Source organism: Cryptomeria japonica, chromosome 6, assembly GCF_030272615.1.
Source record: "Cryptomeria japonica chromosome 6, Sugi_1.0, whole genome shotgun sequence".
Lineage (NCBI taxonomy): Eukaryota > Viridiplantae > Streptophyta > Pinopsida > Cupressales > Cupressaceae > Cryptomeria > Cryptomeria japonica.
The window spans coordinates 449,926,283-449,948,790 of NC_081410.1; the positions used below are offsets into that span (position 1 = coordinate 449,926,283).

Consider the following 22,508-nt stretch of genomic DNA (forward strand, 5'->3'; position numbering starts at 1 on the left):
GATACTTGATGAGTTGCAGAGTTATAAGAAGGCCTTAGGGGAATTGTTTTCTTCACCTGATTGCAAACGTAGGAGAGCCACCTTACGACCAGGTAAAAAAAAACATATGTTTAATTTTTACCATTTATTTCTCTCTTTAAGATTATTGAAATCTTTACAAGTTATAAATCACATTTTGTATCCTTGCAGATTTGTGGTGGGAAGATTATGGTGCCACAACGCCTAATCTTCAAAAGCTTGCCATCCGCATATTATCACAGCCTTGTAGTGCTTCTGGTTGTGAGCGCAACTGGAGTGTTTTTGAGAACATCCACACAAAAAAGCGCAATAGGTTGACTCAACAACACTTGAATGATCTTGTCTATGTGCGGTACAACATTCGATTACATGAGAAGAAGGTGCTAGGGCAAGATTCACATGAAGCACTTGACTTGGATGACATTGATCCATATGCAGCAGAATGGGTTGCTTCTCCTGATGATGTTGATAATGATTTGGATCCATTCCTTACTAATGAGTAGCTGAGTGAGTTGGAGAGGGCAGGAGAGGAATGGGATGCGGAAGTGGCAGCACGTGAGGAGGAGCAGGAGGTTGATCATGCAGCAGAGGCACCTGTTAGTGTTGAGGATGTTGCCACTACTTCAGCACCACCCATCCAGCGGCCACAATCTGTTTTGAGCTTTAGTCGTAGACGCAATTTATGATTTCTTATTTTCATTGATACCAAACTTTGAACTTGATATGTAATCAGAATTTCAGAGGTTCTTGTTTTGTGGTCTATGACTCTATAACTCTATGAGACTGTCACTATGATACGTTGATATGTATTGAACTCTTATACATATGTTGCACTTGGTTTTTGGTTTATGCTATGATACTTGCATTTGTTGCTATGTATTACCAAAAAAATTTGATTTATATATCATGGAAATCATATATGTTATACAAATTTGGTGTAAATGTGTGTTTTTGAATTATATATAAAAAAAAAATGTATTTTCAAATGTTCGATAAAGTTGCCGAGTTTTGCCGAGTTTTTTGCCGAGTTTTGGCGAGTCCCGAGTTTTAAATTTTTTTTGGCCTTGCCGAGTTATTGCAAAATCCGAGTTTTTCATCTATGGTTCAAATAATCGGAAAACAACTGAGGGGGGGGGTGAATCAGTTGTCACAGATTACCAGAACCATTAGCAATTAAAACTTTAATCCCGGAACCCAAAACATTAATACCAGAATGCTTTAACCAAATACCGGAATAACAGTTAAACCAATTAAGCATAAACAACAATCACAGAATAAATACCATCCACATGACACCAAGATTTGTACGTGGAAAACCCGGTAAAGGGAAAAACCATGGTGGAAGCGTACCCACAGTCAGATAATACTTCTGTAGTAAGTATGTCAATTACAATTGAGGGGCCTGCACTTGCAGGAAGGCCAACAACCTAGAGCGCACTGCTCATCACAAACGGAGTCTCATTGACTCCATAGAAATCCAGACTACAATCTGGAGGAGTGTTGAACTGCAAAAGATAGCATCTCCTATGCTTGAGTACAGTTCCGGTCAAGCTCAATACCAGAGGACTAAATCCTCTTACATAAACCCAATTCGATCTCCAATGATCGACCAAATCCTCTGCCTGAATGATAATACATTATTTGCACATTACATCACTTTCCCATTCCCATATATCTCTACCATGACCATGATGATCTACAATGAGATCTTACATTATATATACAAACCCTCGACCATAAACAATTAGGTCGGCCACCAGACAATAAACCAATTACTTAATTACAAACCATGTCAGCCTTAGACCAAACAAATAATATCCAACACATAAAACATCCCAGAAACGTATCGAGAAGTCCAATCCACACGCTTGATTAAACCGGTCCATAACCTAGACCAACCGGGACCCAGTATAGGTCCACATGCTACAACAATGATCTCCATCCACCAAGTCTCACCAACAACATCCTGAAACTCCACCAGAAGCTGCACCAACACCACTTAAGCAATACATCAAAGATCTTCATCAAAAGCTCTGCCGGTGAAACCCTCGCTGGAACCAGAAGCCAAGCTTCTAAGCAAATAGGATAGCATCCGATCACCAAACCAAAACCAACTTACTGAATATGAGCACGAGTATCATGAATAAGCCAATTCCATAACCAAACTATACTAGAGCCTACCGGATCATGCCAGATCCAAATCAACCAGAAACTACTGAACCTAACGGGACCAGAAGGGTGCCGGTAAAGCATCCAAACAACTAGTGTTGGCATTAATGACAAAACATTGATGCAAAACACAATCAATTACTCCAAATGGCCAACAATCTCCCCTTTGGCATTGATGGCAACACTAGATGTGAAAAACATCTAAGTACCAAGAAATGCCAAACAAGTCTCCCCCAATGGAAGACAACCAACAATCTCCCACATACAGATGTAACAATGAGGTTTTGAAACAAAGATATCTATCCCCTTTTCTTTTTCTTATTAATATCTCTCCCCCTTTTACTTTTTCTTTTTCTTTCTTTTCCTTTTTCACATCAATATCTCTCCCCCCTTCACATCAATGCCATAAATCTGACAAAAATATCAAAGCAAAAACATAAACCTCTGAATCACAAAGCTGACTACTCCCCCTGCGTAGTAGCATACCCACATCAGTGCCAAAATGAATAGTATCTCTGATAATGCATACCGGACTGATGCCAAACCGCATCAATCAAGTCTCTACCGGAGGGGCAGAAACTCCCAATCTGTCTCTCAGGTACTCAAACGATTCCTTGGGCAAAGGTTTAGTGAGAATATCTGCAATTTGCTCTTTAGTGTTCACATAAACCAATCTAACTTCATTTGCTTCCACCTTTTTCTTCAAAAAGTTATACTTGATAGATACGTGCTTTGTCTTAGAATGAAATATCGGATTCTTTGATATATCAATACCAGCAGAGTTATCACAGTGAATAACTACCGGTGCATCACAATCCACTTTTATATCCTTCAACATTTGCTTCATCCATAAAACCTGTGTACAGTTAGTAGCAGCAGCAACATACTCAATTTCAGCAGTAGATAAAGAAGTACATGATTGTTTCTTGCTTATCCATGAAACCAACTTCTTTCCAAGAAAGAAAGCTCCACCGGAAGTACTTTTTCGGTCATCAACATCTGCAGCCCAATCAACATCTGTATATGCACATAAAGTAAAGTTATCATCCTTAGGGTACCACAAACCATATTCTGATGTACCTTGCAAGTATCTAAAAATCCTTTTCACCACACTCTCAAGATTTTCTCTATGATCACTCTGAAATCTTGAAACAATACAAACACCATTCATAATGTTAGGCCTAGTCTGAGTCAAATAAAGTAGACTTCCATCATAGATTTGTATATTGTAGGATTTACCGGTGCAGAAACATCTTTTCTTGTCAATTTCTCACTTGTAACCATAGGAGTACTTACTGGTTTAGAATCTCCCATACCAATTTTTTTCAACAATTCCCTAGCATACTTAGTTTGACAGATAAAAATACCTTTGTCAGTCTGAGTAATCTACAAACCTAAGAAAAATCTCATCTCACCAATCATAGACATCTCAAATTCTTTCTCCATATTCTTAGAAAATTCCATGCATGACTTATCTTCACCTCCAAAAATAATGTCATCAACAAATACTTCAATAATTAGTATATCATCATCAGTGATTTTATAATATAAATTACTGTCAACACTACCCTTAGTAAAACCAAGCTTCAAAAGATATTTATCCAACCTTGCATACCAAGCTCTAGGTGCCTGTTTCAATCCATATAAAGCTTTCCTTAACCTGCAAACCATATTTGTATCATCTGATACCAATTGTTAGATAGTTCAAATAACCGAAAGACAACTGAGAGGGGGGGTGAATCAGTTGTCACAGATTACCGGAACCATTAACAATTAAAACTTTAATACCGGAACCCAAAACATTAATACCGGAATGCTTAAACCAAATACCGGAATAGCAGTTAAACCAATTAAGCATAAACAACAATCATAGAATGAATACCATCCACATGACATCAAGATTTGTACGTGGAAAACTCGGTAAAGGGAAAAACCATGGTGGGAAGCCTACCCACAGTCAGATAATACTTCTACAGTAAGTATGCGAATTACAATTGAGGGGCCTGCACTTGCAGGAAGGCCAACAACCTAGAGCGCACAACTCATCACAAAAGGAGTCTCATTGACTACATAAAAATCCATACTACAATCCGGAGAAGTGTTGAACTGCAAAAGATAGCATCTCCTATGCCTGAATACAGTTCCGGTTAAGCTCAATACCGGAGGACTAAATCCTCTTACATAAACCCAATTCGATCTCCAATGATCGACCAAATCCTCTGCCTGAATGATAATACATTATTTGCACATTACATCACTTTCCCATTCCCATATATCTCTACCATGACCATGATGATCTACAATGAGATCTTACATTATATATACAAACCCTCGACCATAAACAATTAGGTCGGCCACTAGACAATAAACCAATTACTTAATTACAAACCATGTCGGCCTTAGACCAAACAAATAATATCCAACACATAAGACATCCCAGAAATGTATCGAGAAGTCCAATCCACACGCTTCATTAAACTGGTCCATAACTTAGACCAACCGGGACCCAGTATAGGTCCACATGCTACAACAATGATCTCCATCCGCCAAGTCTCGAACACGATCACCAACAGCATCTCGAAACTCCACCAAAAGCTGCACCAACACCACTTAAGCAATACATCAAAGATCTTCATCAAAAGCTCTATCAGTGAAACCTTCACCGGAACTAGAAGCCAAGCTTCTAAGCAAACAAGATAGCATCCGATCACTAGACCAAAACCAACTTACTGAATATGAGCACGAGTATCATGAATAAGCCAATTCCATAACCAAACTATACCGGAGCCTACCAGATCATGCCGGATCCAAATCAACCAAAAACCACTCAACCTACCGGGATCAGAAGGGTGTCGGTAAAGCATCGAAACAACTAGTGTTGGCATCAATGACAAAACATCAATGCAACACATAATCAATTCCTCCAAATGGCCAACAACACAAGCTAGGGTCTGGTCCCTAGGACATGCTAAGCACCCAAGAGCTACCTAAGAGGGAACATGAAAAAATTTGAATGCATATATGTTAGAAATGGCTTGGGCCAAAATAAATATTCTCTCTCTTGAGCATAAGACACCTATGATGTGCATGGGAGGAAGTTTATAGGGGATATTGTGACCTTCCCAAGGCTCCAACGTTACTGCCCCAAGCAAGAAAGACAAGGGAAAGGTAGATTCTACACTTCACGTTCGATACAAGAGCACACAAGAGACCCTAAACAGTCCAGAGACGAGCTAATTCTCAATGACACAATCCCAAACTCGGAAGATGACTAACAAAAAGATCAAACATAATATTGAATATTTCTAACCTAAATTTCATTTTAAACCCAAATCCAAATGTTCACTAAGTTCATTTCCCAACCTTGCAATAATCAAAAGAGCATACAAAACAAGGAGTGTGTTCAACTTCCACGGTGAAACACGTAAAAGCATTCATGATAGAATAACTTAAGGAGGTCTCAATAATATGACAATTATAAGAAGACTCAAATATAATTGACAAATATAACAAAATGATATAATTGAAATGGGAAATCTATACCATCTTGATTACGATCTTGGAGCTCTTCCTAAGATCCTTGGTCCCCAATGGTGGTTTCAATGCCACTCAACTACAATGAACCCTTAGGTCCACTCTCGTTGTGTTAGAAGATGGTCACACGAGGCACAAGCACACTCACACCAAGCATAAGGGGAGAAGGCTTACACACATGCCTTACACAAAGGATATAGTCAACATGCACATCATGCAAAAAAAATCAGTCAACATCACAAGATGGATCAAGTACAAAGCCTCATTGCCACAACCACCAATGTCACAAAACAAGGCACTAACATTGGGCACAATCACCAAAGGAGCAAACTAGAAGTCTTCATTGGGCACAATCACCAATGGAGCAAATTGGAAGTCATCATCGGGCACAATCACCAATGGCACAAACAAGAACTCATTATTGAGCATAATCACCAATGGCACAAATGTGAAATAATCATTGGGCTCAATCACCAATGGCACAATAAAGGACACAAGGTGCGAGGATAAGATGCTAGAGAGGAGGCAAGAAGTGCCATCACAAAGCTTGAAGGGATGGCTAAGCAGATCTGGGTGTGAATCTTGCTTTGCGAGGAACCCCATGCACAAATCTGAACACTCCTAGAGCCAACATGCCTTCTATGCCATGCCAATCTTGTACTAGCATTTCAGCCATGCCATAACAATCCTTATCTTGGTTAATTTTATTTTCCCAATGTCACTAGTTATCACTTCTTAAGAAAACTCCCCAACAAGATATCTACGGGCCCCTTTGTGCCTAGGAAAATGTTGGGAGCCACTCCACTATGACTTTCTAGTATCTTCATCCTACGCTCATCACGATTCATGACAATTGAGGGTCGCATGAAAGACAAGGCACAAACATTGCATAAAAATTGGCTCACAAAATTCAAACATGGTCTTAAAATGACCCTTATAGAAATCCAACAAAGAGACTCAAATTCCTCCAAAACAAAGCATTCAGTTTCACTTTTAAAATTTAAATTTTCAATTTTATTCATTAAGGCGAAAACCATCAATTTACATGCAAAATCCATTAACGGAGCTTTAGATTTTTCCATTTTTTAAAAAACATGAAATTTATAAAAGTAAGGTGCCCTTTTGATTCAAATATGAACAACAATTGATTCATGTGATAAAATTCAATTTTCGGCCATTTAAAAAAAAATGACATTATGAAGGCACAAATTGGCAATTTAAAAAATTCTCAAATCAGAGTTTATTTCTTGTCATGTCCCCTCGATCGTTATATATAGCAAACATTATTATTAATTAAGATAATATTTATCAACAAATAATTATTTGGAAATTTATTAAATATTATTTAATATTTATTAGAATTTATCATTAATAATATTCTCAATATTTATTAATTAATATTACTAATATTTAATTAATGTTCATTTGATATATATATATACACACACATATGGATATGAGCACATGTATATATCCACATACAAAATAGAGAGGCAGCATAATTAATTAAAGAATCACTAAATAAGAATTTAGCGATAGTGATTCTGCTAGCAACGAACTTACTAATAAAGAATTTAATAATAAAGTATCATTAATGAATACCGATTGGATCATTGGCAAATGAATACGATTCACTAATCCTTGTTTACAAGTTAAAGGAGGGTGCGCTTGCTTAAAGACAGGAGATGTGACCCCTCCCGGACAACCGTTCCATCCAAGGACGGGGATATATTAAGACCAGCCCTCATTCGTCAAGGAAGGAGGACACAAGTAAGAAGGAGAAAAAATATGGAATCTGCTCTCAAACTGCACAGCGAACCATTGGAAGAAGACCAATTCAGAACTGTTCTTGGTGGTATGCATGGGATATGTTTAATAAGTATGTTTAATATATGAAACCTGGTAATGTCTTTATGCAGAATTTTAATAATAATATTAGCATAGACTGAAATATGTATTATAGTAATACATAATATCATGACATTGGCAGACCAGATCTGACATGTGTCAGATATGTCTGCCACTACCAGCCACTAAACATATTAATATTATAATGTTTTAAGTAGTGGTAGTATTAGTAATTTATATACTAGGTTATTAGCAAACACATAAATAATTGATAATATTATTTAATTCATTTATTTATTTGTTTATATGTTCAAATAAGAATAAGGATTATATATATATATATATAAGGATTATATATATATATATATAAGGATTATATCTCTCTCTCTCTCTATATATATATATATAATGTTTTAATAGACAAATAACAACATTAGATTGTAAATCAAAAGAGTTCATAATATAATAAACAATAAGAAGAATATGTTTATATTTAAATAATTCTTGTCAGCGTTTAAGAAGTTGGGAATTGAGATGTTTCCAAAGGGGGTAGTCTAAATTCAAACAATAGGTTTAAGTCCCAAGACAGGGTGGGAATCAGCAACCTGTAAATCTTGAGGGAACCTATTGTATCCAAGCACTTCTAACAAATACCATCCTCTTCGTTTTTAAAGCTGAAGCAGTAATAAAGGTTAACATTCGCATTTAGAATTATGAATGATAAAATTAAATACCTAGTATAGTGAATGATAAAATTAAATACCTAGTATAGTGAATGAACAATTTAATGATTGATAAATCAATTGAACTATGGGATATCACTGATTTGATTCATGTCAAGATGGAATTGTTATCTAATCAATCTAGTTATATTGAAATAGATTAATTGTGGTTAAAACTGGCCTAAATCTAGTAGGGGACATTACATTTCTAGTTTAATTGCTCAAATTGAAATCTATTGGGAAATTCCTAGGCTTCCTTAAGGGTGAGCATGGCATCAAAATGGAGAAACATAAGCAAAATGAGAAAGAAATAAAGAATTGCCTTAATTTTGGAAGCACACTCAAATAATGAAAAACATGCAAGTTTACCAATTTGGGGAGCGGAAGATCACACACGCACCATCTGAATCCTTTTCCTACCCTAACTGATCCATCTCCCAAGCCATTCCCATCTGGATCTACTCGATTTTCCTCCAAAATCCATTTTTCCAAGAAGAGGGTTTTTGAGCAATTTTCTTCACAAAAATGAATAATGCCAAAATGGCTTTCTATTTCAACTCTTTTTCCTATTTTCTAATTTTCTATTTTCTATTTTCAAATTTTACTTTCTTTATTTTCTTTTATTTCTAAATTCTCCAATTTCTTTTGAATAAAATAATGGTTTAACTTTCATTTCTTCTCAATATATTAATTAACAATTAAATCAAATATATACACATTCCCAACCAAAAGAATTTTCTTGAAATTTAAATAAATAAGTTCCAGTGCTCCATGGGGACGCGTTCCCCCCCCAAAACCTGTATCCCTTGTAGGAGGATGTTTCTGAGACTTGGGGACTTGGGGGACATGTCCCCCTAGAACACCACCACTTTTGCCACTCCTGTTGAGGACGTCGTTGGGTTGCTTGCTATATGGCACGTGCCATTACAAATTGATTGCAACCTATTAACTTCATGAAAACTAGTTTGCCTTTCATGGGGCACTCACAGAGATGTTATATCGCAGATTTTGCCTTGAAGATTTCAATTCACCTCTATATCAGCACCACCCCCCACCACCACTCCGCTGTCGTCCCCTCACCATCCCCAAATTTAGGCCCTTGGTCCGCCGGTTCCCGTCCTCGCGTCCCCTTGTCAAGAAACTCCATGGAACTATATAAAGCACTTAACTTTATTTTGATTTTCCCCTTTTTACGAAAAAGCAAAATTATTTTACTAGGATAACATTTGCAATTATTTCATTCTTAAAATTTCATTTTTGGAAAACGAGGAAATTAAACCATTAATTTAAATCAGGAATTTATTGGTAACTCACAACATAGACAGACTTTGAAATCACCTTCGATTCGGATCTAGGTTCACATAGGGTCAAACATGACACATACCATACAAGATTTGAGTACAATTGGAGAATGACAAAAAGGAAGGCCTAGTGTGACATCTCCGAAATAACCATTGTGGGGAATAACTCTGATTTGTGTAGCCAGGTGGTGAATTAACTCTGTAGTTGTAACCACTTAACACACATATCAAGTGTACATGCTCAATGCATCTATACATACTTACATACACAGCTGAAGCACATCATAATGACCAATGGAGTGCAACACCATAAACATGTAACTCAATGTATTAAAACATTATAAAATCATAATCATATTCAATCAACACATGAATAATATTATGCACATCTATAAACCGAGCACTCAAATAAACTAGGCATGTATAACCATTCAGAATACCAACAATGACATGTTGAGGAACCACATCTCGAAACACACGGGTGGTATAGACACACGATTTAGAGAAAGAACAACAATCACAACCAACTTTCACAAAGAAAATGGTGAAGCTGAAACACCGATCTAAACCCAAGGCAACAAGCACAAGTACGACTTATGCATCCCTTTATATGTAGTTGAAGAATGATGCTAAGATCCACACTTCAAGGCTGCAAATGGGAAGGGCATTACAAAGGGTACTCAGCTTTGATTTTGTTGTAGTAGCCTCTATCTAGGTGCAAAAAATGCAATTACTAAAGTTTTGGAATTTTGTGCTTTGTTAGTAGATTTGTAAATCCAACTTTACTTTGTTTGGGTTTAGATCATTGAGTGTCGGCTTAGATCATTGAGTGTGGACTTGAAGTAATGCTTGCAGATATGCTTTTGTAGAATGTGGACTCTTGAGATTTGCTCGCCTCAATTTTCGATGTTTGCTTGGTGAAAGGATAGGTGGTGTTCACAAACATGTTTGACGAACCTGCTCGATTGCAAGTGTCACGTTCTCCTTGGTTAGACCTATTGTGGATAGGTTTTACAACTTTGAGTGAAAGGTTTGAAGACAACAAGTGTGCAAGACGGACTTTGGAATTCTTTGATAATCATTGCTAGAATATTCTCATAAATGCTTTGTAACAATTCTTTGGATAATCCTAGCATACACCTTGATGATTTCAAAGTGAATGGATGTCTCTAAATACAACAACATAGCACACAAATCAACACAAATGTGCACTAGGTTGGCTCACAATAGCTTGTAAAGGATGGGAAAATGGGACTATTTTATAAATTTTAAATTTAAAAGTTTAGCATTTATTTTCATGACTACAAAAGTGACCTAGGTCAAATATATAGTTGTGAATTTGATCCATGGCTATAAATGGAGGATCTAGGGATCATGAATGCAAATATTGAGACCGGTGACAAAAGGTGATTAGGATATGGGGATGTCATGAGTTGATTTCATGCAAGAATATGCCATTTATAAGCTAAATATTGCATTTACAACACTCTAATCAAAGCGAACTCAAAATATAAGGGAAAAGGGCATGGGTATTATTGATGTGTTTTTTGGGACACCTCAAACATAGAATGAAATACTAAGTATTGTATCCTCTCTTGAACAAAGAAACGTCACATGCTAAATAATATGATCAAGTGAGACAACTCCAAGGTTTACAATGCGAACATTGCAACTTAATGCTCGGGATCGACTCAGCGAAATTGATGTGATATTGCGAGAATCACAAGGGGAGTTACGTTTATGATCTTTGTTGGAACATGGAATCTATACTAACATTCACTTGGAAGAATAAAGATAAAAGAGATAAGGGTTAAGAGATCTAATCTACTCCTAGGAATGTAAGAGATGACTGTTGACATAGTGGAACCAAACCAAGCTTTGTTTTGCCATGAAGAAACAACTACACAAAGATGGTGCAATCTCCTAAGGATAAGCGAATGATTTTCATATCACCTATGCACACCAATGTTATGGACAATGAACATTAAGTAATTGAAGTTAAGCTTTTAATCAAGTTCAATCTAACCACACACTGCAATTTGCAATCAACAAACTTCAAGTGGTATGAACATAGACTTCACCATTTATCAACAATAAAATCTTCCATTCATCTACACATCTAAACTATGAGGAGTAGAGATCATGCAACAAGTTGAAATAGCACACAAAATCCACCATCTCTTCAATGAAGATAGTATGTTTATTACAACAAGCCTTGGCAACAATCTCCTTTCGTCCTATTCTATTGCTAATTGATTCTGGAATCTAATTACTAACTATTAATTTTTTCTTTTTTGGTCGGTAATTGTTGAGATTTATGTTAATAAAGAAAAGATATACATATTGATATAACTGTCGCTATCAAGAGTTACTGTTTCCAGATTTCGACAAACAAAATACTATATCAAAATCCCACCCTTTTCTACAAGTATCCCTATCCACCACCCCTTATCTACATGTATATCAAAACAGATATGATGTTCAATACAATCAGGCAATTAACTATATCAATCAAAACTTTCATAGTCTAAGTTATTGATCATTATGCTATCACTATTTCCTTGCCTCGATGCTGCGGGGATTGAGGCCGTTCTTCTTGGGTTTGACTAGCCACGACAAGGTGGTTCAAGGGGAATCCGATCCACATAGATCTTGTCTTCTTCCTTGAGCCTTTCAGCCTTCCCCTCTTCCTCCGGGATTGAATGAGAGACTTCATTTATCTCTCATTCAATCATTTATCTTACTGAAGCTACATTGTTTCAATAGGACCCTATTTTTGTATCTCCTTCTGCAAAGCCCGTTCCTCAATGTTTTCAGGAATAACTTAACTCCCGTCATGCCTATCTGTGCTGATATTCTATGTGCTTCTTTGTTACTTGAAGCACTCCAAATGAGGAAAGGTTGGAGTGGTAGCATAAATTCACTAACTCGAAGCCAAATACCCTTTGGAATGATAAAGCCCTTCATCTCCTGTGCCATCTCCATAAGTGTTTCAAATTCCCCTCTCCATTCTTCTCTGACACACCCTTCCACTAACCACCTCACATTCTGCTTGGATTCTAGTTCGAAACACCAGGCTGTAGACATTGAAGCGATGTCAACATTGCACCGATATTTAAATGGTGCGTTGAGGAATTCCTCTCCCAAAACAATGCGTACACGAGTCATGAATTCTTTGCAGTCGAACTTGAATATGTTTGCCAGGCGCTCATTTGAAATTGTGCCGCAAAATGACAGCATCGACTTTGCCATTGTGAGAGAAAAGTTTGCCTCCATATTGTCTTGCTACTGATGAGAGTTAACACAATACTATGTAGGCTATATTTCTTGGTGCATTTTGATCCCCATCTTCATATACATGCCATATACACCGTAACCTTCAATAAATGAATTGAATTCCAGGCGTGCGAAGGATAAATACCAGCTTGGCATACTATTGAGGATGCCAGCGTGCCTGACTTCCTGAGGATGACACGATCGCCTGTTCCAATATTGCATTTAATGTAGCCACCAACAGTGCTCTTCCCCGTTCAACTTTATGACTTGCCCGAAAGCCGTGCCCTCTAAACGGTTGGAGATGGGGGGTGAGTTGTCTTCACATGCTATACCAAAGATTTGGTAGAGATTTGTTTCTCTCCAAATGAAGCTTGCCACCAACCTTGCTATAAATGCATCGTCCTTTCTAATTCAAATTTTAAGTAGGGTTGCAGGTTATTAATCATAGACTTAGTCTATGAAGGGTCCTATATCACCAAATCAAAAAACATCAGTGATAGAGCCTTGGAATCAAGGATGTCAATTTGAATTTTCCCCTCTTGAAGCTTGAATGCCGAGTTGGCACACAGGTCTACCTCTTGATTTCCTTCCCATCTTATATGAGTCACCTTTAAGTCTTGAAATGTGGATAGTAAACTTTTGATATTTTGAATGCCTCTGTCTATTTTCCCATTGACCACCTTTCTAGTTGATACTGCCCGGATAATGATTTGGGAGTCTCCCTCAAGATGAAGGTGGGTCACATTCATCTTCTTAGCGAGTTGAATAGCTAAGAGTGCAGCTTTGGCTTCGACCAAGTTATTTGTATTTTGATCCAAATTGAACATACCTTTAGCAATTGTATTTCCTTTCTCATCACAAGCGATACATCTTGCACTCATTGGGCCGGGATTTCCTTTGGCTGCACCATCAAAGTTTATTTTTACCCAATTCGGAGTTGGTGGGGACCATACAATTTGCTTTTCGATTGAAAGAATAGGATGAACCCTTATCAGCCCATTAACGGGCTTCACCTTCAGTAGGGGCCAATGTGCTTGCATTTTACTGTCAAATTGGTTGTAAGGGTGTCTTGAAATGTCAATCCTTGAAGCCACCGTGCTGACTAATTCTGAGATTGACCCCTCAATTTTGCTCCAGATGCGCTGAACATTTTCCTCTTTCCCCTAAAAAATGCATCTGTTTTGTTCTTTCGATATCTCCCATATGAGTGCTGAAGGAGCAACTTGCCATATGCTGGAGTACATTGATTTCTCACCTTTCTTTTTCCAGCTTTGAAACCATGAAAGCAAATCAGCAGACAAGGGGGTTGGTGCAGGAGCACCTCATCCCTTCAAGGTCCCATATGTGGGGCATGATTTAGTTTGTTTTTGTTTTTTTTAAATAAGGTCTATTTAGACCCAACATGATGTAATAAGGCCAATAGTGCCAGTAAAATGTAAAGGTTGAGTCAGTTGAGTCATATGTCCTGAAAAATTGTCAAATTGCTCACATAGGCCTAGTGGTCAAAACAAGTCAAAATGACAATATCAAGGTTGTGGGGAGTATTTTGTGTCATTTTTAATGTTAGAACATGTTATTTACCCTATTTGGGGTATTGGATGATCAAGAAGTACAATAAACCAAAAGTTGTCAAAAAGCAAGAAATGGTGTCAATGCAACTTTTCAAAGTTGCTTGACAACATTTGCAAAAAGGTTGGTTTTGGGTGGTTATAGTTGGTTGGTCGGTTGGGAATCCTTATAATTCTATAAATATGGTGAAAACAATCCTCAAAAAGATGTAATTCTCGGAATTGAAGGTTTTGGCAATAATAGTCTGTAATTCTGTGTTTTTCCTGAACTTTCCTCACATTCAGTCTGCAATTTGTTAGTTTTCACCATTGCTATGCATTGAAGGTTCATTAACATGGTTTGAGGGTTTAAGCACAGTAAGTTACTTTTCATTTCCTTCAGGGTTCATGTCATTTGGTGTTGTTTTGGCAAAGATACAATAAGTTCTCTCAAAATTGTCAAAACCCAGAACTAGGGCAAACCGAGACAAAGAAAATGCTATATCTTTTTGTTCTAGGTTGATCAAGCCACACAAATTGGTAGAAATATGTAATATTATGTAAATTATCATGCCATTATTGTTGCAGGGTTCCATGATAGGTTTTGCAAATGGTTTGAGGCATGAAGGTGACTGAAAACTTGCCTCGGGAAGGTTTGTTTGTCACAAGAAAAATACAGTCCTGATATGGGGTCAATATCTGAAAATTTAACTGTTGGATCTTTCTTATTTTTTGATATGTTCTTCATACCCAAGTTGTCTAGAGTTCCACCAGAGCGATCTGCAAAATATGTCCAATTGAAAAAGTTATTCATCTCTGAGTGAGCGTGTGTCAAAGAGGCCAGTAAGATCTTGTTTAACAGTAACCTTTTGTACATGTTGAGGGTTGGATCATAGTACATGGTGTTTGATAATTAAGGGTTGGTAGGAGTGTTGAGAGGGTGTGTGGAAGTCTCAAGGCTCTGTCCTCAATGCCAAGAAACCTATCCTAGTTGGTCTAGAAGGTATGATTTAGTTCATAGGCAAGAGCAATATGTGTGGAGTTTTATTAAATATTATGGAAAACCTTCATAAGAGGAAGTGTTTAATCATTGTGAAATCTCAACAATGTGAAGTACATTCCTAAAAGGTGTAGGGCTTGTGTGTGTGGGTGTGGATGCTCTGCATCGGGGGTACTCCATTCCAACTTGCTCAACAAGGTTGTCCAACATTTCCTAGCAATGAAGCAGTGTAGTAATAGGTGATTACTTGTCTCCTCATCTTCTTTGCACATGACACGTCTAAATGGTCCCCTAAAGCCTAGTTTAGTCAAACAATCACTAGTAAGAATCCTTCCCTTTAACGCCAGCCATGCGAATGAACCAGCCTCGGGCAAACAATTACCATTCTAGGAAAGATGTGTCAGCCAACCTTCAGCCTCATTTTACTCTGATAACAGTTTATATCCCAGTTTCACTGAGTATTTGCCGCTTTTTGGCCCCACACCATATAATTTTATCCTCCGTGTCCACAAGAGAGATTGGTCTTTCTTTTAACAATTTCCTTAATCTAGTTTCCTGCTCCCTGGTTAAATTAAGCAATCCCAGATCATTCCAAGTCAACCTTACAATACTGTTATGATCTTCCTTGTAAACAAAATCTGCCACTTTCTCGCCCCAAGATCTTGATGTAATATCTCTGATCTCTGCCCATGATAAATCTTCAGCCAAATTTTGGTAATCCTCCCATGAATCCATCCAAAATTTTGCTTTGGTACCTTTTCCAATACGCCATGAGATATGCTTCACTATAACATTTCTACATTCCAACAAGAAATTCCAGATTGCCGAACCTTTGCAAGGGTTCCTCGTGGTTAATATCCTTTCCGCATCTTGGTTGTCTAGGTACTTATGTGATAGAATTCGTGCCCACTTCTGATGAGGCTGTGTGTACATACTCCAAATTAGTTTTGCTCCCGTTGCCTCATTGATCAAACTCCACTTCCTAATACCTGCACCACCTTCTGTCTTAGGCTTGCAAACCTTGTTCCATGCAAGGAGGGGTATTTTGTCCTCGTGGCTTCCATTCCAGAAGAACTTCTTCATGCCCCTTTCTAAGATCCTGATGATTTTAGCTGGAATTTTTAAGCATGACATTAAGTATAGTAGGATAGCAGAGATTACAACTTTGAGCATAATGATTTGACCCGTTGAAGAGAGCCATTTACTTTTCCATCCCTCCAATCGATTGAGGCAACTTTCTACAAGCTTGTTCCATAGACCCGCTCTATTAGCTCCTGAGAAAAGGGGGATGCCCAAGAATTTCCCAGGGAGACCACCCATTTTTATTCCCAAGATTCTTGCAATGTCTCTTTGAGTATCTTGAGGGGTGTTAAAACAAATAAGCTCCAATTTTTGCCTGTTAATTGTCTGCCTAGAGATAATACAATGTTTATCTAAGATGGTTCATATGATTCTAGCTTCCCTAAGAGAGGCCTCACCAAAAAGAAGTGTCATCAGCAAATTGCGTATGAGTTACTGCCTCCATACCTTGTGCAATTTTGATCCCTTTCCATCTTTCCTCTACGCTAGATTTAGAGATCATCCTTCCAAGTGCTTCAGCCATGATGATGAAAAGGAATGGTGAGAGGGGATCGCCTTGTCTTAACCCTCTGGAGGAGCAAAAGAAACCTTGTGGACTGCCATTTGCTAGAATTGAAAATCTGGGTGTAGAGATACAACTCTTGACCCATGCTATCCAATCAGAATGAAAATCGAAGAACTCGAGGACTTTGATTAGGAAGTTTTTGTTAACATGATTGTAAGCCTTCCTGATGTCTAATTTGACTAACATTATATACACTTTGGCCTTTCTAACAGTATGTATAGTCTCGTGTGCCACTATTAATCCTTCCACAATGGACTTGTTCGGAGCAAATCCAATTTGTTCCTTCGAAATGATAGATGGAAGAATTGCCTTTAATCTATTAGCCATGACCTTGGCAATTATTTTATATGTTGTATTGTATAAAGAGATTGGCCTTAGGTCTTCAAATGAAAGAACCACCTCCTTTTTTGGTATAAGAGCAATAAAAGTATTATTTAAGGTCTTGAGCAATTCCTCTGCTGTCTTGATTCTTCTACCAATTTTAATAGATCCATCTTTGTTAATTCCCATAATTGTTGAAAGAATGATGGGGGGAATCCATCCGGGCCAGGAACTTTATCACCACCCATAGAGAATAATGCCAATTTGACCTCTTCCAAAGATACCTTTTGCATAAGTCTATTATTTTGATCCTGAGAGAGTATGTTTGGGATGAAATCTATTTCTATCTGTTTGCTCTCTTGGTGTATTGTTGGCTCCTCCGATAGTAATTTCTCAAACTATGAGATTGCCTTTGTTTATTTCTTCAGTCTCTAAGAGAATCTTTCCTTGCCTATCTATAATGGATGTGATCTTGTTTTTTCTTCTTTTGGCTTTAGTGGAAATATGAAAGAATTTCATGTTTGGTCCCCTTCTTTCAACCAACATTCTTGAGATTTCTGTCTCCAAAATATTTCCTCTCATTTTAAAAGTTCTATGAGCCTTTGATGAAGACTGTTTCCTTCCTGATATTCTCTATTGGTCATTCCCTCTCTAATGATTCTCTCATTGACTTGTGATAATTTTGCCTCCGCTTTAAGTCTTTTTGCAAAGATGTTTCCAAAATGGACCTTGTTCCATTCCTTGAGTTTGGCTTTGATGTATTGAAGTTGTTTGGCCATCACCATAGCTTTTGTATCCCTTCCCACTGGGGTTTCATCCCACCATTTGCCAATAAGTTCTCGCAAATTGTCATCTCTTAGCCACATTTTTTCAAATTTGAAAGGGCATCTTACTGGGGCTGCATCTTCCTTAATGATTAAAGATATGGGGAAATGATCTGAACCAGAAGTGGGTAATATAGAGACTTCCCATAACTTTTGACTTGTGTTCCAATTTTCTGACATTAAGAACCGGTCCATCCTTTGAGCAATCTTATTGTGGCCATTTTGTCTGTTAGTCCATGTGACTTTGCCATTTCTTGGGGCCGGATCAATAATGTCATTGTCCAGAATGAAGATTTGGAAATCTATTTGGACTCTAGTAATCCCCTCCATTCCCCCTATTTTCTTAGAGGGATAGCGGATGGCATTGAAGTCTACACCTAAGATGACTAAACTACTCCCCATGGTTGACAAGACAGTGGAGATTTGTGACTATGCCTCAACTCTCTCCCTTGCTGTTGTTGGGCCATAGACATTGATCAAAATGAATTTGATGTTCTCTGCGAAAGAGTGTATTTTAACCACCATCCAACATCTGTGTTGAAACATCAGCTCACCGCAAGGTGAGGCTTCCAAAGAATTCCTCAATCCCTCGAGGCACCATCTACATCAGCAAAAGTTCCTTGCCAACTCTGCCATCTACCCATAAAGAAATTTATATCTTCCTTTTTCAGCTTTGTTTCTTGTAGTAGTACAACCTCCGGATACGCCTGATCCACACCTCTTTTGACTAGGCGTTTTTTGTCAGGGGCATTACAAATTTACAACCCTTGACATTCCATGAGAGGATCTTCATGACCCTTCGTGAAGGGTCATTCCCTTCCCGGATCTTCATTTTCTCTGCCCCTTCGCACTCCTTGCCATGGCCAACAATTCGCTCTTAGATTTCTTCCCTCTCTTTTTACGCTCTCCCCCTTTTGGATTTTGCCTAGCAGTTTCAGTTTGTTCAATTGTTCTTGGCTCCATTATGCCCTCTTCCTCTAAATCAAATGGGTCCTCCTCTTCATTCTCAAATCCTTTTGTATTGTCAAAACTTAGTCTTCTTGGAGATATCCTACCCACATTTCCGTTAAGAGAAGCCTCAACTACCTGGATTTGATCACCTTGCGCAAGTATTGTCTTCTCCAGTTCCGCCTCAGACCTGCTGTGTTTCAAAGGTGATTTTCTTTGATATACTTTGTTCCTGCACGTTAGTGAGGCAGGGGCACTCTGTGCCTCTACTTGATTGTGGCTTATTTTCGGGGTCAAACCAACACTGAGCTGTCTATTAGTAGACCCAAGTGATTGGTTTGCTCCAATCTTTGCAACTCTCTATCAGGGAGTAAAAGAATTTTGACTTCCGCTGAATTGTTCCTTGTCTTGCCCACTGGTGTTTCAACAACCTTTTGTTCCTTATAGCCTATTGTAGATGCTACTACTGGGGTGACCGACACATTATTTTGGATACCCATTTCCTCATTGTCTATTTCTTCTACCAAGGTCTCTTTCATTTGATTTAATGGGTTTTCCTTACACAAAGGGTGAGAATCTATATTTTCTGAGGTTTCTCTTTCATCGACTATTCTTTCTTCCTCACCCACTTTCTGTTTCCCTTTGTCCCTTCTGAGACATTCCTTCGCAGTGTGTCCCCTTTGCCTACACTCGTTGCAACTGTCCATGATAGATTCTACCTCTATTTTCCGAACCTAGATCCTTGCGCTTGTGATAAGCTCTATCTCATGGGGAAGGGGGGAAATGGGACGCCACATTATGCATATTTTAGTGTATACACTCGAATCCTGTTTCTCCACTGCTTCATTCGATTTAAAGTATCTTCCTAGCTTGTTACCTATTTGTTGCAGGGTTTGTTCCTCCCAATATTCTCTTGGCAGATTGTAGGGCCTAATCCATACATGGATTTCCTCTATAATGGCTTTCAAAGGATTGAAATTTGGCTCCCAGTCTTTGATATAAACACTTGTACCTCCCATCCTATAAGACCCTCGCAATATTTCCTCCTTAAGTTTAGCGTCTCTGTAGATCACCAGGAAGAAACCATTTGGTAGCGACTTTATGATGCATCCAGGGCCCCGAACTTCCTCACACCATCTCCGGACTTTAGGAATGACTGGCCAATCACTAGCCCACTTGATGAAAATGCCTCTTTCATGTAGTAACTGGACTGCTTCTCCCCAACCATCTTCTTCCACATACAGCGAGATGCGGCTCTTTGGAGAAGGCAAGACCTTGTCCGCATCTCCCACAATGATGGGTGATTTTTGTTTTGTCTTCCACATAGTCTTCTCTGCATTATCAAACCCATTCTTATGTGCCATACGGAAACTAGCGTAACCCCACCTATTTGACAGAGATATGTTCCTCTTCTGCATTTCCGGTTGCATTCTTTTGGGTTCTGAAAAACCACAGCGAAAATGCTGCTCCTCCCAAACCTTCTTTGGTGGATGCCATGGAAGGCCATGACTTTTCTGTAACCCTCACCCATGCCCCTACAAGTTTTCTTGTTTGAATCTTCGGCTCTCCATCCAACATGAATCACCTTACTAACTATTAATTTTTACAAATAAGAGATTTGAGCCTTATAGAGAGGTGTCATTACTTTTCAAAGGCTTAGTTTGACTCAAGATCAATGGACAATATTTAACAATAAAACGCTGATTAGGGTTTGATACAACAAACTCCTCCTTGGCCAGTAAGAAAATTACATTGAATTGAACACATGTCCATCTTTGAATTCTAACCAATGAGAAAATAGGTTAGGTATGTGGAACAATATTTGATAAAGTGCCATGTGTCACTAGCTCCACTCTTGGATGAATTAGGTTCAATATATCTGGACATGCTGACTTGTAAGAACGTGATTGGGCTGATGATGAATAGGATGCCACTTCATTACTCCTTGTAGATCATCACGAAGAAAAATCTGTGATGGGCCAATATCTCTTGATACTCAGCATTATCCAGTTGCTCAATGTGACAATGATGGGGCATATTCCCAAATTGTATCATCTTTGATCAAGCATCTAACTTTGCTTTACTCTTTTGAAATTATTTAGCTTGATCACATTCACTCTCCCAATCACTTGGGAACCTTCCCTTGATGTATTCCATCCTGAACATCCCGATGCTTAGGCCTTGATCTTCCTTTGACATGGTGCCTCTAAACATGATGATGTTCGATGTAGACCATGTGATGCCCATGGTTGATGTAGGACATGACCTTATAGTGAACGCAACCTCTTGACTTTCCTTGTCTTTGACTCGAACTCTTTCATATGTTTGATCATCCTTGTGCATGATGTAAGAGGTAGCTTCATGTTGCAAAGTTTCTAATCCTCATTTTACTAACAATTACTCTTAGATTTCTGAAGGAAATTTAAGATTGTTGCAAAGATTCCTCATCTCATCATCATGTCTTGAATATCTAGACCTTGTAAGGCATCCTCCATGTGTTGATTGTGACTTTGAATCCTTGACACTTGAGCTCTTGCCTTGATGTGGTTTGCCCTTGAACACTTTGGTAGACTTGAGGTTGCTCTAGCATGAATGTGCTAGCTCCTTCATGAGTTTGATTGATATCCTAAAGTTATGATGCTTGAATCTTTGTCTTGATGTTGACTCTTTGATATTGTTGCTTGCCCACTCCACGCAACTGATGTTGTGCTGACCTTGGTGTAAAGTAACGTTGCCTCAAGCCCCTTGTACCTCGAGTTTGTTGACTTTGCCCTTCATATTGATGAGTTTACCTCTTTACTCCATGCATCCTACCACTGGATTTGTAACCTGAAAAGCAAAGGAATCCTTGGATCAAAACACATTAGGAATAAACAAGAATAACACCAGTACCTTACACACATCACTCCTCGAAACCCTCTCGAACTCAAATTCTCAATTCTGAAACTATTTCCTGCTAGTAAAATCAGACCTAATCTAAATTTCTGATACAAAAATTGCTAAAGTTTGATAGTCGGATCCTCTGCTCTTTAATCTGTTTTACAAGTCTGCTTCTAAATGCTATGAATGAATTTACAATTGATGTTTGAAACAAAAGGTTTACTCCTCTTTATATGCTTTCACCTCCTTAAATCACCTCAAATCCATTAAGTCGGCTAGGTCTGATATTTTCATGAATTTTGCCTTTTAAATTCAGATTTACTCCTCCAAAAGGGCCCACTTAGGGCTTTATTTAGCTCATGGCGGGTTCAAAATGGGGCCAAGCACAAAAGAGAGCGCATTTTAGATCATCTCGTGCACAATTTTAAGCGCTGACCCCATGTTTCCTTGAGTCGGCGAGGCTTATGAAAAAAAA

General features: G+C 38.2%; 1 protein-coding gene across 1 annotated transcript in view; it reads left to right on the forward strand.

Annotated features, from left to right (window-relative positions):
- The window catches only part of LOC131037523 (uncharacterized), a 229,658-nt gene that overhangs the window by 38,580 nt on the left and 168,570 nt on the right, over positions 1 to 22,508 (forward strand). The gene's annotated exons all lie outside the window — the stretch shown is intronic.